We start from the raw sequence: 15330 nt of genomic DNA on the forward strand, positions 1-15330 counted from the left end.
ATGTTAACTACTTACAGTACATTTGTCTGCATTTCGCTTTTTGGGTTAATTTTATGCCAGAAAAGCTAATTATCCATAATAAATTTTGGCCTGCTATATTTCTCAAAGTCTGATTGTTTCAGTAAGATTTTTGTGTAGGACTAACTGGCCATTGCAGATAGTGGGTGCTCCCAAGTGTTAGTGCCACAAATGTATTCTGAATTTTGTTAGTTAATTATACAGTATAGATATATATATACATATATACAGTATCACACAAAAGTTAGTACACCCCTCACATTTTTGTTAATATTTTTTATATCTTTTTATGTGACAACACTGAAGAAATGACACTTTCCTACAATGTAAAGCAGTGAGTGTACAACTTGTATACCAATGTAAATTTGCTTTCCCCTCAAATTAACTCAACACACATTAATGTCTAAACTGCTGGCAACAAAAGTGAGTACACTCCTAGGTGTAAATGTCCAAATTGGGCCCAATTAGCCATTTTCCCTTCCCTGGGGTCATGTGATTTATTAGTGTTACAAGGTCTAAGGTGTGAATGGGGAGCAGGTATGTTAAATTTGGTGTTATCGCTCTCACTCTCTCATACTGGTTACTTGAAGTTCAACATGGCACCTCATGGCAAAGAACTCTCTGGGGATCTGAAAAAAGAATTATTGCTCTAGATAAAGATCACCTAGGCTCTAAGAAGATTGCCAAGACCCTGAAACTGAGCTGCAGCACGGTGGCAAAGACCATACAGAGGTTTAACAGGATAGGTTCCACTCAGAACAGGCCTCACCGTGGTCGACCAAAGAAGTTGAGTGCAAGTGCTAAGCGTCATATCCAGAGGTTGTCTTTGGGAAATAGACATATGAGTGCTGCCAGCATTGCTGCAGAGCTTGAAGGGGTGGGGGGTCAGCCTGTCAGTGCTCAGATTGGTCTGCATGGCTGTCTTCCCAGAAGGAAGACTCTTCTAAAGAAGGAAGAGAAATATAAATCCGTGCTTAGGATAAAATTAAGTCTATACCTAAAATTATAATTATAAGGTGGCTGCCTACCTCTTAACTGTACACAAAGTGTACAGTAGGGAAATTAAAAATTAAGGAGGTGGGTGGCGCTGCCAAAGATGTAAGTAAGGAAGGATGAAAATCCTTGGAATTAGTATATCTTGGGTCAAATAAGCCTTATGTGAGGTAGATATAATATGTACACTCTAAACCATAAAAACCTTACACACTATACACATATACAGTAGATATATAAATATGGGCAAGTAAGTGACTTTTAGTGTGATTTAGATGAGTGCAAACATTGCTAAAGTGACTGAGTGTTTTAAAGGAATTTATGGAATCAATCAAGTGTGATAAAGCTACAGGTGCAAATATAAAGTGCTGACGTGCTTAAATAAATTGAATCTAGAAAGGCCACTGAGAAGTGGATGTGCAAGTGGATGATAAATTGACTTGATATCCACACTATGGTGACAATAAATAAATAATGTGATATACTTCAATGAAATGCAATATCAAATTGCAAAATAAAGGAAACAGTAAAAATTAATATGTGAGGCATATAATTACAAAAACAAAATTCAGTCCAAATCGCACCACTAGAAATTCCAGTGCAGGGTGATCTATAATATTAAATAATATTCCCAAATCGCATGAACAAAAGTGCTTCAGTGCAAATTGTGATGGTGCAACTTCACAGCAAGGGTGATCTATGTTTCTCCAGTATTTCTTAATTGTGGCCGGTGTGGTGGGTCAGGGTGCTCCCCACTCTCCCAGGACCACACTTACCAGATGTAGGAACCCCTACAGGGGTAATGGGCCTGTATAAAAATGGCTCTAATATCCTTCCCTGGTGGTTAAGCGGTTCCTCTGGTACCAATGGCCTCAATAAGGGTCCTATCAGGTGGATATAGACAGTACTGGGGATCGTGTACTGTGTATTCTCAAAAGTTCAGGTGTGGTCCAGGTAACATATGAGGAGAAAAAACTCGTATAGTGCAGTACTGTATTTAAAAACTTCCAAGCTTAATAAAATATGTACTCACATTTACAATGAAAAAAATTGGACATTCAGATCTAATACAAGCTGGGAGAACGGCCATGCTGTAGGACTTTCTGGAACGCTATGCATTCCAACACGATCCGGAAGTGGCAACCTGTGAAGCTTTGGTGAACTCCATGCCCAAGAGGATTAAGGCAGTGCTGGAAAATAATGGTGGCCACACAAACTATTGACACTTTGGGCCCACATTTTCACTTAGGGGTGTACTCACTTTTGTTGATAGCGGATTAGACATTATTGGGTGTACACTGTTATACAAGCTGTACACTCACTACTTTACATTGTAGCAAAGTGTCATTTCTTGAGTGTTGCCACATTAAAAGATATAATAAAATATTTACAAAAATGTCAGGGGTGTACTCACTTTTGTGAGATACTGTATATACATAGTATATATAATTTTTAAAATAGTATTAAAGAATTGGAGCTGCTTGCTCAGGAGACAGCGGGGGACAATAGGAGCCAGGTGTCTCTGATTAGGTGGCAGTCATTAGGGCTTATCCATCCCCTTAAACCACACAGCAAGAAAGAGCTCTTTGGCGCCAACAAACAATGCAAGATTGGCCCAATTCAGTCATATGACAGGGCCTCTCCCACATTTAAAAACACTCAACTCACAGTGCTGTTTGTTCCATGTGCGCAGTACCTGGCTGGACATTGCATACATTGACCATCAATATTCGTAAGAATGAATGCGATCTGTATCCACTGCTTTTTTATATGCATTAAACCCTTTAATGGCATTGATACTGCATGGTTGGGTTATTTTCAGACTGGTTTTGGCTTTTGTCACTTCTATGTCCCTTGCTTTCAGAACCCAGCACTGCAGACTAAGACTGACCAGACTTGGTCCTATCCAGTGAAGGGATACCCAGCATAAATCACACAGCCTGCTGTGTATGCAATGTTGCTTATTCTCCTAAATTTTGATTCTTGTTTCTTTTTGTACATGCATATTTTCTGATTGTTTGTTGTGATTGTAGAAACCCCAGCTTGCATTTTAGGTCCACCAAATCCCTGAAGAAGACTGCTCCAGTCGAAACGCGTCAGTTTCTGGACGACAAAGCATGGGATTGCTCTTTTTGATGTGTGTCAGCAATCCACAGTTCATGCTATCCTGCATTATGTGGTCATGTTTGTATACTCCCTGTGTTGGGGATTTTTGTAACCTACTATGTCAATAAACTTGTAAATTTTATCAATCTGTGTGTAAATTGTTTGACCTCTCTGGCATTACCAAGAGTCCCACCTCTTTCCCCTTTTGACCCTCATGATATGTTGTGCATTGTCTACCTTTATTCTGTGCTTGTGCTCCTGGTCAAATTAAATTCCATTACAGAATTGTGCAATATGCCCCCTCCCCCTACACACCCTTCTCTTCAACACTAAATGCAATTTTCAGATTAGAAGATTGCATGGTGGAAACCAGCAGACCTAAAACTCTCATGTTTTGTTTAGAAGGGTTTTCCTGAAGTGGCTGTAAGCAGTGTTATGTAAAAAAGCATTTTAAGGACTGTCTATAGATCAGTTCATGTACAGATCAATGGGCAGTACTTGGAAGTCTCTAGGTTTTGTGTTTGCTTAAACCAGCAAGCTTGGAAAACTCTTACAATTCATTCTTAATCCAGAGCTCTGCAAGTCAGCTGGCTAAAACAATATAAGCTTTTGATCTGAAGTCTATATTGCAAATTATACAGTAGTAAGGGTTGGAGAAGGTAACATGAGGCCTATGCCCAATTTTGTTGTGCAATTTTAGTTCCACTGTTTGTGGAACAACTTCTTGTAATCACATACAGTACTCAAAAAATAAATTAGATGCAGGTAAATCTAAAATTGCTTTTTGTTTGCAATAAACTGTTAAATTTGTCTGTTTTCAGTGTTGATGATGATGTTATATAACACTCAAGGTTATCAAAATTAGCAGATTGATACATATTTTGTATTCCCAGCTTTTTTAAAAACTGTAAAATATGTTTCTTTTGAACTTGTTTGTATCTTGTAAGATCAGAGTGAGCTCTGTCCACTTTTGAAACTGATTACATGCAGATGCTGTTTTATTATTTATGAAGAGTAAATTTTTAATTGTGCTTGTGGCTGTGAGATTCTAATCACCACTGTTTATGTCAACGGTCTAAATATGTTCTGTACCTCCAAATGCTATAAAGAAAACAAGTACAATTCTAGACAAACAAAAATATGACATGGCCTTTTTCTGAATGGATACAGCTAAACAGTATGCAATATTTTGGAAGTCTGGATACAGGTGAAAGTACATATTCGTTTGGTAAAGTATCTTCATTCCAAGACAAAAATAAGTAAAAGCCGGCCAAACATGGATTGAAATTTGGCCAGTGTAGTAGGGGCCAGCCTAATTTTGATCTATTTATAGGCACCCTGGTTGTGCAGATGATCAACTTCTGTACAATCATTCTGTCAGCTTTTTCACGATTGATCAGTGTCGATGGCTATAGCTGGCAGCACTGATCAATTTATTCTGACAGGGGGAAGCCTCCCCACTGTCAAAACACAATGGCCCAGCAGGAGGATCCCCCTTTCACATCAAATGTGTGAGTGGTTGGACAAAAAATAAAGATGAATGTAAAGGGTGCAGTTGTGTCTATGGAACATAGACCATTTGAAATCACTATTTTACTATTTTACTACTATATTTTACTATTATTATTATTATTATTATTATACATGTATATATAAGTGGGAGACAAATTTTTATAGTGCCTTTTGTAGGAAATTTTAGTATATGTATTGATATAGGTCTCCTGGTCTTTAGTGCAATATTTTTAATGTTTCTAGTAACCAATATTTTTTGGTTTTATTTTCAACTAATATGACGCTGTTGCTTTTTAAAAAATGGATAGTGTATCTCTTTTTACATATTACATAATATGATTTTAATACTAGTCTTTTACTTTTTAATTGAACATGAAGTGTGTTTTATATAAATTATGTCAAATCGAAAGATTTTTTATATATGTATTAAGGATGAGTTTATTTGATTTTAATGCATAATTGTGTGGATACACATAGGTTTTTATGTATTTATTTTAAAGATGCACTGAGATATGCAGCAGGTTAATATAAGCCTCTTAGTGGGGATATATTTTGAGAGCGAGTGTCTGTCCAATGATCCGTGGTATGGTAACCTAATTTGTATTGGGGCTGATGCTAATACAGGGTTAACCGACTTGGTAAGGACGTCACTTTCCCACATAAGAAATAATAAGGCTTTCTAGTAGTTCTAGGTGGAGGGGGAGTGTATGATTGCGGCAGTGTCTCCAATTTTTTGGAGATCGTGCTGTGGACCCACCTCCACCACGGACGATAAATGGGAGTTAGTACGCCGCGTGCTCACGCCCTCAGTTGAAGTCCGTGATGACAAAACGCGTTAGGGCGTGAGCACGCGGTTTCTATCGTACTCGGCAGCGTCTGACGTCATACCCGGAAGACATCCATGCAAGGTACCTGGAGGTGTGTTTGTGTATGCAGGGACTGACGATCGGCTGTCCGGTAACATGATCTATATGATTGATTGTCCTTTATTTATGTGAGTGCAATTCTTAAGGGATTTATTGTATTGCTGGGATTTGAAATAAACATAAAACGGGATTACGCTATGTGTTTTTGAACATTCATTTCCATGCAAATCCTGGTGAGCGGTGAATGGTCCATGCTATTGGAGAAGAGGTGAATGGTCCATGTTATTGGAGAAGACGGTGTATTATTTCGAAGCATGTTGAGGATCCTTTTTTCCCTCTGTGTTTGACATTACAGGCTTATTCTTAAGCTGCCTCTGGTGAGTTTATTACCATTAGGCGAGCACAGCGGTGTGGTGGAGGTTTGTGTGCCCAGCTGTCTCTCTTCATGTGATTTCATTCAATACAATGGACTAATTTTGGGATCTTCTCTTCTCCACGTGTGTTTTGAATATTATACACAAGAAGTATTGATCCGATTATTGTACCCATCAGGAACTTTATGATTCTAAATCAAAATATAGGTGTACGTGATTAATACACTTAGAGCGCCGCTAGTGGACTCATGGGGAGTTTTTTATTTTAAAACTTTTAAAACCTTTGTTCATTATTATACATGTATTGTTATTATTATTATTAGTTTAGCTTCCATTTTTATAGTTTTATCTTTACTCTTTTGTTAAAACCTCGTAATATGACTTGCAGTCTAAGGCCGGGTTCCCATATGTGCGGACGCAGTTTCCAGCCTGGGGTCCGTGCATTTCTGTTCACTGGTTCAGGTGTGATTCAGGTCCGAATTTTTGCCTGAAGTTGCACCTGAACCAGATCCAAAGAAACCACACCTTGGCCGAACAGGACATGTGTGAAGCGGCTAAATCGAGAACCAGTCACACTCACGTGTCATGCAAATTGGATGTGATTAAAACCGCATCCAGTTCACACATGTGTGAACTCGGCCTTACTTGGACACACTGCTATCTCTAATTAGCACTCATTAGCAGACCTGGTCTGACATACCCTTCCTTGCACTTGTGATAAAGGGTTTGGTCAATGCACATCTATGTCAGCACTGAGTGCTGGAGAGTGAGGACACTGCATTTCCACAGACAAAAGGTATCCCAAGGGAATTAAAAAAAATAAAAAATCAGTTAGACATTGTAATATGTGATGGTGTAAATGGTACAGAACTATACAGTAAAAAAATGTAAGACTTTAACTGGGTTGTGAATCAGATATATAAGTGTAAATTGTCAGGTAGTTGTCAAGGATAAAGGTATGAAGATATTGTCATAGAGCTTGCATATCCTTGCATATCCTCATACAGCACAGCAAAAAGGTAATACAATAACGATAATACATCCAAAATTACCTTTATGGGTATTTGGTGATGTTATTCCAGTATCTGACATGATATTTGCACTGCTCCTTATTTTATGTTTTTGTTTTACACTGCTTGGTTTATTCACTGCTCACTATCAGCAGACTTATTTAACAAAGGGTTTGCTAAATGCAGCAAGCCATAGCAACTGATTATATTTCACTGTACTGCTACTGTAAACACATTTACATTATATGTTTTGCTTAAAGGGAACCTGTCAGGGTGAAAGAATGGGTACTACAATTGCTGACTTATTTTAAAAGTCCCAAGCTCTTTGAAAACAAGCTTTGGAGCTTTCATTCTTTTGAGTCAGCAGTGTCAGCTCCCATATTTCTACCCGGACAGTTTTCTTTCAAGCATTTAATCTATTAAATGATTTAATAAAACACACCCTGGGTTTGAGTTAACTGCCCTTGATTGCAATTGTGACCCTATATCTAAAAACATTTACTTGTGAAAAAGTATAAAGATCTAATTATATTATCATGATATTATGCCAGAAAAATGAGCATAGCTTCTGTCCTATGAAATATTTAGAGGTATCGTCTTACAAATCTATAGAAAAATACATACATTTCTTTCTTATCTTCCTGGGGTTTTGTATAGCATTTTTCAGAATAAACAGTGTTAATATTTGTGTTAAGTACTATTACTTTCTTTATTTTAGGGATTTTCATCTCATAAGGCTCATTACCTAATAAAGATGGATTTCCTTTGAATTCTTCTAAGTGGTAGGTGATCATCAAAAAATTGGAGAAAAGCCACACCCAATTGTATTAAATATATTATTTGCATTATAGCTCGTATATCTTATATATATTTGTAAGTAGTAGGTTATTTGCTTATCTCTAGCCTTTGTAGCCTTATAATTCTGGGATTCTTAACCAAGTTCACGTGAATGGGGATAAGCACAAAATTTCATTGAACTTGATTTCACAGGAACATTTGCAGTTTTGTGTCTTAAGGAAATCTCTTTAAGACTGATCTATAATTTTCCTTGTGGCATTGAAAAGAGAATTATGAAATACAAATGCAATTTAAAAGAAAAGCTTTCTTCACTTGTCCTGCCAAATGGTTAAGTCAAGGCACTCAGTGTATTTTAGGACAATGGCCGAGGGATGCGCATATCACGGGTGTCCCCCAGTGGCTCTATAAGAAGCTTTTCACTTTCCTTCTTGCTGCATCAAAGTATGAATTTTGTTGATTAACAAAACCATTTTTTAAAATTTAGTGAAAAATTACTTCATGGTGAATCACTATGTGTCCACATTTTACTTTTTCAGAATTTAATCAATGAGTATTATACAGCTCATTGATAAAGAAACTCATTCAACCATAACACTTAATCCCTCAATTAAGGAAAAAAAAAAAAATATATATATATATATATATATATATATAATTTTTTTTTTTTTTTTAATAACACCCCTTCTTCTTTATATTTTTCTTTTGTTTTGTGTATATTATTGTTTTGGTGGGGTATTTTAGACAACTTTAAAAATTCAAAGATATTAGAACACAAGTTTGCAGCCCAAGTGCAATAGTTTCTGTGTTGGTCCTTTTATCCCCATTGTCATAAAAAAACTTGAACAGCAAAAAAGTGAAAGAAAAAAAAAACATGGAGCTATTTTGGATTTATTTTCATGTTATTGTTTTAGTCATCATGTATTATCACGATTAGTGATCAAAGCATTCATTCTGACTTTTAAAAAAATACTTTTTAATTTTGTCAGCTAATAGGAGAAAATGAAAGTCCAAATAGAAGCTTCTGAACTATGCATGGGGAAGTCACATGTTTTATTAGGCTTATCTTGGAGCAATGAAGTTGAGTAATTGTATGGGGAGAACATTTTTTTTTTCCTGAAATGGGTCATCTGGGGCATATGCTGTGGTTGTAAACTGGTCAGGAACATCTAATCATCTAATGTCTTTGGATACCCTAAGTAGTACTTTAACAATATTAGGTCAAATCCTAACAATGTTAGGTCATAACTGAGATGTATTGGTTATATATCTTGCAGTATAGAAATGTAATTGATTCAATAAAATAAAAGTTAATTCCTCATAATTTTCCTATTTATTAACAAAACATGTGTACAGACATGTTTGCATGAACAAATTATTGCCATTTATTTTTTAGTTAGCTCACAGTACCTGCATTGAAAGCACTTTGAATATTTTCTTTTGTATATCAAGTGCAATGGAGTTGAAATGACACTGTAGAATGCATTCTTACTGCAGTATTTGCCATGATACAATTTTCTTTAACACTCCAGGGAGTGTTATATTGCCTAATGCTGCCAGAGAAGAAAAGCTGTTCTAATTTTCCAGACCTCGCCAAATAGGTGCATAAGCAAGCTGTTGGATCATTGATGCAATGGGTTTACACAGCACACACATGCAATGCTTTTAACTGCCTTAGTTAACTTGTTGGCAAGCTTTGCCATATATGTGTTGATATTTAAATGAGAGCAATAAGATGCTGCATTTGTAATACAGAAAAGTACCCTGGTAAAACTGAAAGAAATATATAAAAATTAGGAATTATATATATATATATATATATATATATATATATATATATATACATATTTATATATATATATATATACAAATAAAAATGATATAATCAGTTAGCAAATTGCAAATTTTGTTGTTGCTTATTTGAGTCTCTATGGCACAACATTATTCATGTATCTGTATTTATACCTTTTATATATTATATATACAGTATTACAGTTTATTAATACCTTAGAAATACATACTGTAAGACTTTTACTGTGATTTACTATATATACGTATCAAGCTTAACAAACATTTTTAACCACCTTTATCAATCTATAAGTAGCTTTTTAGAATAAGGTGCACATAGAAGGGTTTTTCACAAAGCAAACCCAGCACAAATATTTCCCAGCACACTCACAAGCCAGCCAAAAAAAAGCAATTTGCACTTAAAACGGAGGCTTTATTTTTTTCTTGTATATATTGCACTGTATGGGGAAGACGTGATGCCACATCAAGGTTCCTCTGCATAGCATGGTCCCTAACTCTTATCTATGAAAGGTTGGGACATATATAGCAATAAATACATGGGACGGTACTGTATAACTGGAGGTAGCCCATTTCTCCCTAAAGGTGCAGGCACACACCAGAAGCCCAGCACAGTACAATGGCTCCAGTGTGTCCTCTTACCAAATTCAGCAAGCTAAACACAATGGCCACTACCATAATCAATCTTTAACTAGCATTTTACAGTGAGGTGCACATGGAAGGGCTTTTCACAGAACAAACAGAACACAAACATTTCCCAGCACACACAGCAGCCAGCCAAAAAAAAAAAAAAACAATTTGTGCCATTGCACCAATTTGTGCTTGTAGTGCTGTGAAATATCCCCAACAGGGACACAAACAGCAATAAAAGGTCAGTAGAGATATTTACCTACTTGGTCCAATAATAATTATAATAAATATACCTATTTTATTTTTACTAGGGGTGAGCAAAATGCACAGGTTCGATGCACAGGGGATGTCCCACCATCAGACTACAATGATCAGTGTTGCCAGCTATAGCCAGTGACACTGATCATTCAGGAAAAATACTATAGGCTGGCTGTACACAGTTGATTAATGGATTGGATTCTGTACAACTAGCCAGCCCATACATAGATTGAAATGTATCTGGTCCCTGCTGAGCTGGAGGAATTTCGATCCGTGTATGGCCAACTTAACCCTGGTGGTATGTCTGCTTGGATGACCAAACACTTTTGCTCTTGTTGTTAAACAATACAAGGCTTTTTGCAAATAGATAAGGGAAGAGGAAAGGGAGGTAAATTACAGGATTCCTTCCCTATATTGAGAGCTGCAGTTATCTGCCGCAGTGCCCGAAGTACAACAGTAAGGCCTCTTTCACACGATCGATCCGATCAGATCCGCCTGTCAGTTTTTTAGGCGGATCTGATCGGATCCTCCATGCAGCTCTATGGGGCAGCGGATGTCAGCGGAGACTCCTCCGCTGAGACCCCCTGCCATCCGTATCCGATCCTGTCCGTGAAATCTGGACGGATGGAAACCCTATTTTTCCATCCGTTCAGGGATCGGATCGGATCGGATGAGAGCGGACAGACGGTCCACTCTCATCCGATCCCCCATAGAGAGCAGCGGGAGCTGTGACGCCTCCCTCTCCGCACTGCAAGTGGAGACGGAGCTGTCATCTGCCAGCTCAGCGGGGATCGGCGAATCGATCCCCCCTGAGCAGCACGGATCTGCCTACAGAGGCGGACCGTGTGAAAGAGCCCTTATACTCTCTAACGTATAGAAATGTATTAACTATAAAGTAAACAGAAGGGCCCTGCACAGTGTATACACCTCTGAAGGTGTAGAAAGTGTTCCATGCTGATTTTTTTGAGGCACTTTATATTATGATTTAAAGGGACATTGCAACTTTTTTGTACAGTTTATATACCAGTCCAGTGGTAATCTCTTTTAAAATTAATAATTTGTAAAAATGTCTATGCATAGAGTTCTGCTTTTAAAAATTTTTTTAACAGAGTTTGCAATTCACTTCAAAACATAAACCCACATCCCATAAGCCCTCCTCTATTCCTGTATCCCCAGTTATTTCCAAAAATAATTCATAGAATAGACTTCAGGAATCTATTTGGAGGACATTAACCATTTTATGCTGACATAACACAAATATGAGGTCTCACTAGACTGGGCTTTTTTCTTTGGGGCAGCATATTTGCGTACCTCCTGTTGTGCTGTAAGCGCCACACGGCGCACTCCCAGCACAGATACCAGAGTCTCACCATTAGCCCAAGACTAATGATCGGGAACTCCCGATTTTGAGTCATTTGACCGATATGAGAGCCTCCAATTGGCTGTCACAGTGATCAGTTACTGTGAAGCCTGCCCCTGTGTTTTCTTTCTCTGTGAATGGAGGAGAGAGATACATCATCTATCTCTCTCTCTCTCTCTCTTTCGTTGCAGAGAAAAAAAAAGTGTGTGTAAAATGTTTTTATTAAAGTATAACTGAAGGCAAAAGTTTTTTTTAGTTTTGGATGGAGTGGAGAGGGATTAGAATGCTTGTCGGCTTTAATTGCTGTCTGTTAATTAATAAGGAGATCCACCCTCTCTATTTGTCCTGTTTGCCCCTAAAAAGTTGAACTTGAAAATGAAAGTAAAAAAAAAAGACCAAATTGTGGGCTGTCACCAGAAAAATAATAGAGGGAAAATCTTCCAATGGGACCACTAGTTCCAGGGACCTGGGGTTCCCCAAGGAATTCCCTTAATTTGCAGGGATTTCCTCTCACTTTCTGTTTGACAATGGTACAGAAAGAAGTCTTGCCAATGGGACACAGATGGCGAACCAAAAGTTTTCAGAGGTTACAACCATCCCTTGCTCTATCCAAAAGAAAAAAAAAAAAAAAAAAAGGTTTTGTCTATAGTCCTACTTTAAATAATAATATAAAAAAAACAAAATACAAAAAAATACCTAGATCAAGGTTTGATCTAGGTATTTTTTTGGCCAATTTTTTTGCTAAAGAGTCCATTTGGATCACACCTTCCTGCATACCACTTGAGGGCAGGAAAGATACTGTTTTTGGAATATTTTTTGCACAGAATTTTTTTTTCTAGTGTCAACTAGTGTCAGTGTGTTTTAGGTAGGAAAAAAGAAACGCAAAATGTGCACTGTTGCTTTTGGGCTGTACTACAAGTACATTGTGTAAATGTGTAGCATACACATATGTGGTATCACTGCGATCTTCAGGAGCAGGAACATTTAGTTTGCGTTGTTCTTTGGTAGAAGGTTATGATAGTAATAAGAAATAAACAGCTAAATTTAAAAAAATCAAGAGATATCCATTACCTTTTACCACCAAATGAAAGCCCAATATGTTCTAAAAAAACAAGGTATAATCCACCTGAATGCACAAAGTAGTTGTGATGTACAGTACATGTACAGTTTTACTAACACATGTCAAAGTTGAAAAATCGTGATTGGGTATTTAGATTTGTTTTACCCTTAGGCGAGAAGGGGTTAAATAGCATAAGGACAATACTCTATTGGCAGTAAACAGAAAGAACTCTGCGGTACAAGGCATTTCATGTCTCTGCACTACAGAGCTTAGTGGAGGCAGCACCTATATGAGACAAGTGAGCAGCATAAGGCTCACACTCCTCCTTGTACCTTACTTTCTGCATCTCCTCCCCCACCACAACATTCTCCTGTTGCATCACAGTACCTGCAGTCTCCAGTGATAGGGAGGTCTAGTGACAGGGAAAGAAGGGGATTTAGAGGCTTGAGTTACCACACATCAAGTGCGAGAAAGGGTCATGGTGCCACTCTAAGAAAGGTTAAATGAAGGCTTCAATGTCTGAAAAATTCTCCCACGGTAACAGCTCAATGACCTGTGCCTGTGCCACCTCACTGACCTCAACCTCTGTGTTACTATTACCAGCTCATACCACCTTTCCTGATCTATTCTGGTGCTCCAACACTCTAAAGGTGTCACATAAAGTTTTAGAGGGAAAAACATATGGTGAAAGACTGCGGGAAAAGACATTTTATTTTATGAGAGATAGACAGGTGGATAGACAGGTGGAAGCAAAAAGTTAAGCTTTGAATCCTAGGGCCTAGTCCACCTGCCCTTCCTCAAATGTTTCTTCAATGGCAAAAACATAAGAGAGGCAGTGGCTGTGATTAGCAATTTTTTCTTTTTTTTCACCCTACCTGTGGTGAATTAGGAAGAGGTATTGAAGTGTCTGACAAAGCCTTTTTCTTCTTACTCCTTGTAGACACGGTGTAGTCCCGTAGTCAATTTTTATAGTGCTGCTAATGCATCTTTTTCCTTCTCCTCCTCAATGGCACAAATCAGGCAATTGCTGTTAGAGTGTTGCTTATACACACATTTGCTCTTTCTGCTCCTCAAGGAGGTATAGCAGCCACTTTCTCCTAGAGTACTGCTATTGCACCCTTTTCTTCCTCTTCCTCTTCCTCAAGGGAACAAGGGTACTTTATTTTAGAGTTTTTATAATGCACTTTTTTCCTCCTCCTCTTCAAGGGTCCAAAGCAGACAATTTATTTTAGAGCGCTGCTAACATTCCATTTTCCTCCTCATCATCATCCTTAATTGCACATTGGTTTTAGAGTGATGACAATGGACCCTATCCCCCATTAACTTCCTCAAAGGCGCAGAGCAGCCACTTTTTTCATAGTGGTGCTCATGCTCCATTTTTCTCCTCCTCCTCAAGGGTGCAGGGCAGCCACTTTTTTCACAGTGGTGCTATTGCTCCCTTTTCCACCTTCTCCTTCCCATGGGCACAGACTAACAACTTTTTTTTTTGTAGTACTGTTCACCCATTTCTTCCTCCCCCTCTACAACTAACCCATAGCTAAACTGGCTATGAGGACTAAGCAAATTAATTTTATCAATGCTCTAACCAGGGCTGGTCCACTAACTCTGCATTGTATTTTACTTTTTTTTTAATTCTTATATCTGCTGATGAAGTGGAAAAAAAATCCCCAAATCACCTCCATGGCCAGCTTTGCCAAACACCCCTTTAACCCATATGCCCTGCTGCACCCCCCACTTGCACGTGCTCTCTAGAGCACGTAGTGGTGGGATCGGTAACATGTTGTGTTCACCGGACACAGCCTATCACCAATCATTATACCTGGAAACAATATAGTATACTGGCACAAAGAAAGGAGAGGGAAACCACCAGTTACTACCTTACCCAATCACAATGTCTAATACACATATACACATGAAAAGTCCATATTAAGAACATACGTATACAAAGTCCTTTGGCACTGAAGGCTGCTCTGCCACAAGTGAGAAGAAAAACTTGTAGGATACTGTAGAAAGAAGACAGGCGCCACTCTAAGTGCAGTAAGGGAAGTTTAATAAGAAAGATCAATGCACACCAATATACTCACAATTGAGCAGGTGAAAAAGGTAACATATAACATATGATTTTGTCTGTCCGTGAGGCGGGTTCGTCCGGGTGTCCCAGGCAGTCTATAGTGCTCCACTGTAGCCGATGGATGTCGGCACTTCCTGGATACTAGGGACGCAGAGGTGGACATGCGGCAGCACTCCCCCGGTCGTGACGTAAGGACGTGATGACGTAGGTGACGCGTTGTCGGAGCATGCGCTCCTTCTGCTCCAGAAGGCCATATGCTGGTCAACATAGCTACTCTGTCTAATTAATCTCTGTTAATCTGTCCAAAAAAAGATGGAAGTCCATTTAGTTCAACCAATAAAAGGAAAAAAAAGTAAAATGTATACATTTCATATATATATATATATATATATATATATATATATATATATATATATATATATATATATACATACATACATACATACATACACCAATACATACCTACATGCA

This window comes from Pelophylax lessonae (genome assembly GCF_965119305.1).
Source record: "Pelophylax lessonae genome assembly, chromosome: 5".
NCBI lineage: Eukaryota > Metazoa > Chordata > Amphibia > Anura > Ranidae > Pelophylax > Pelophylax lessonae.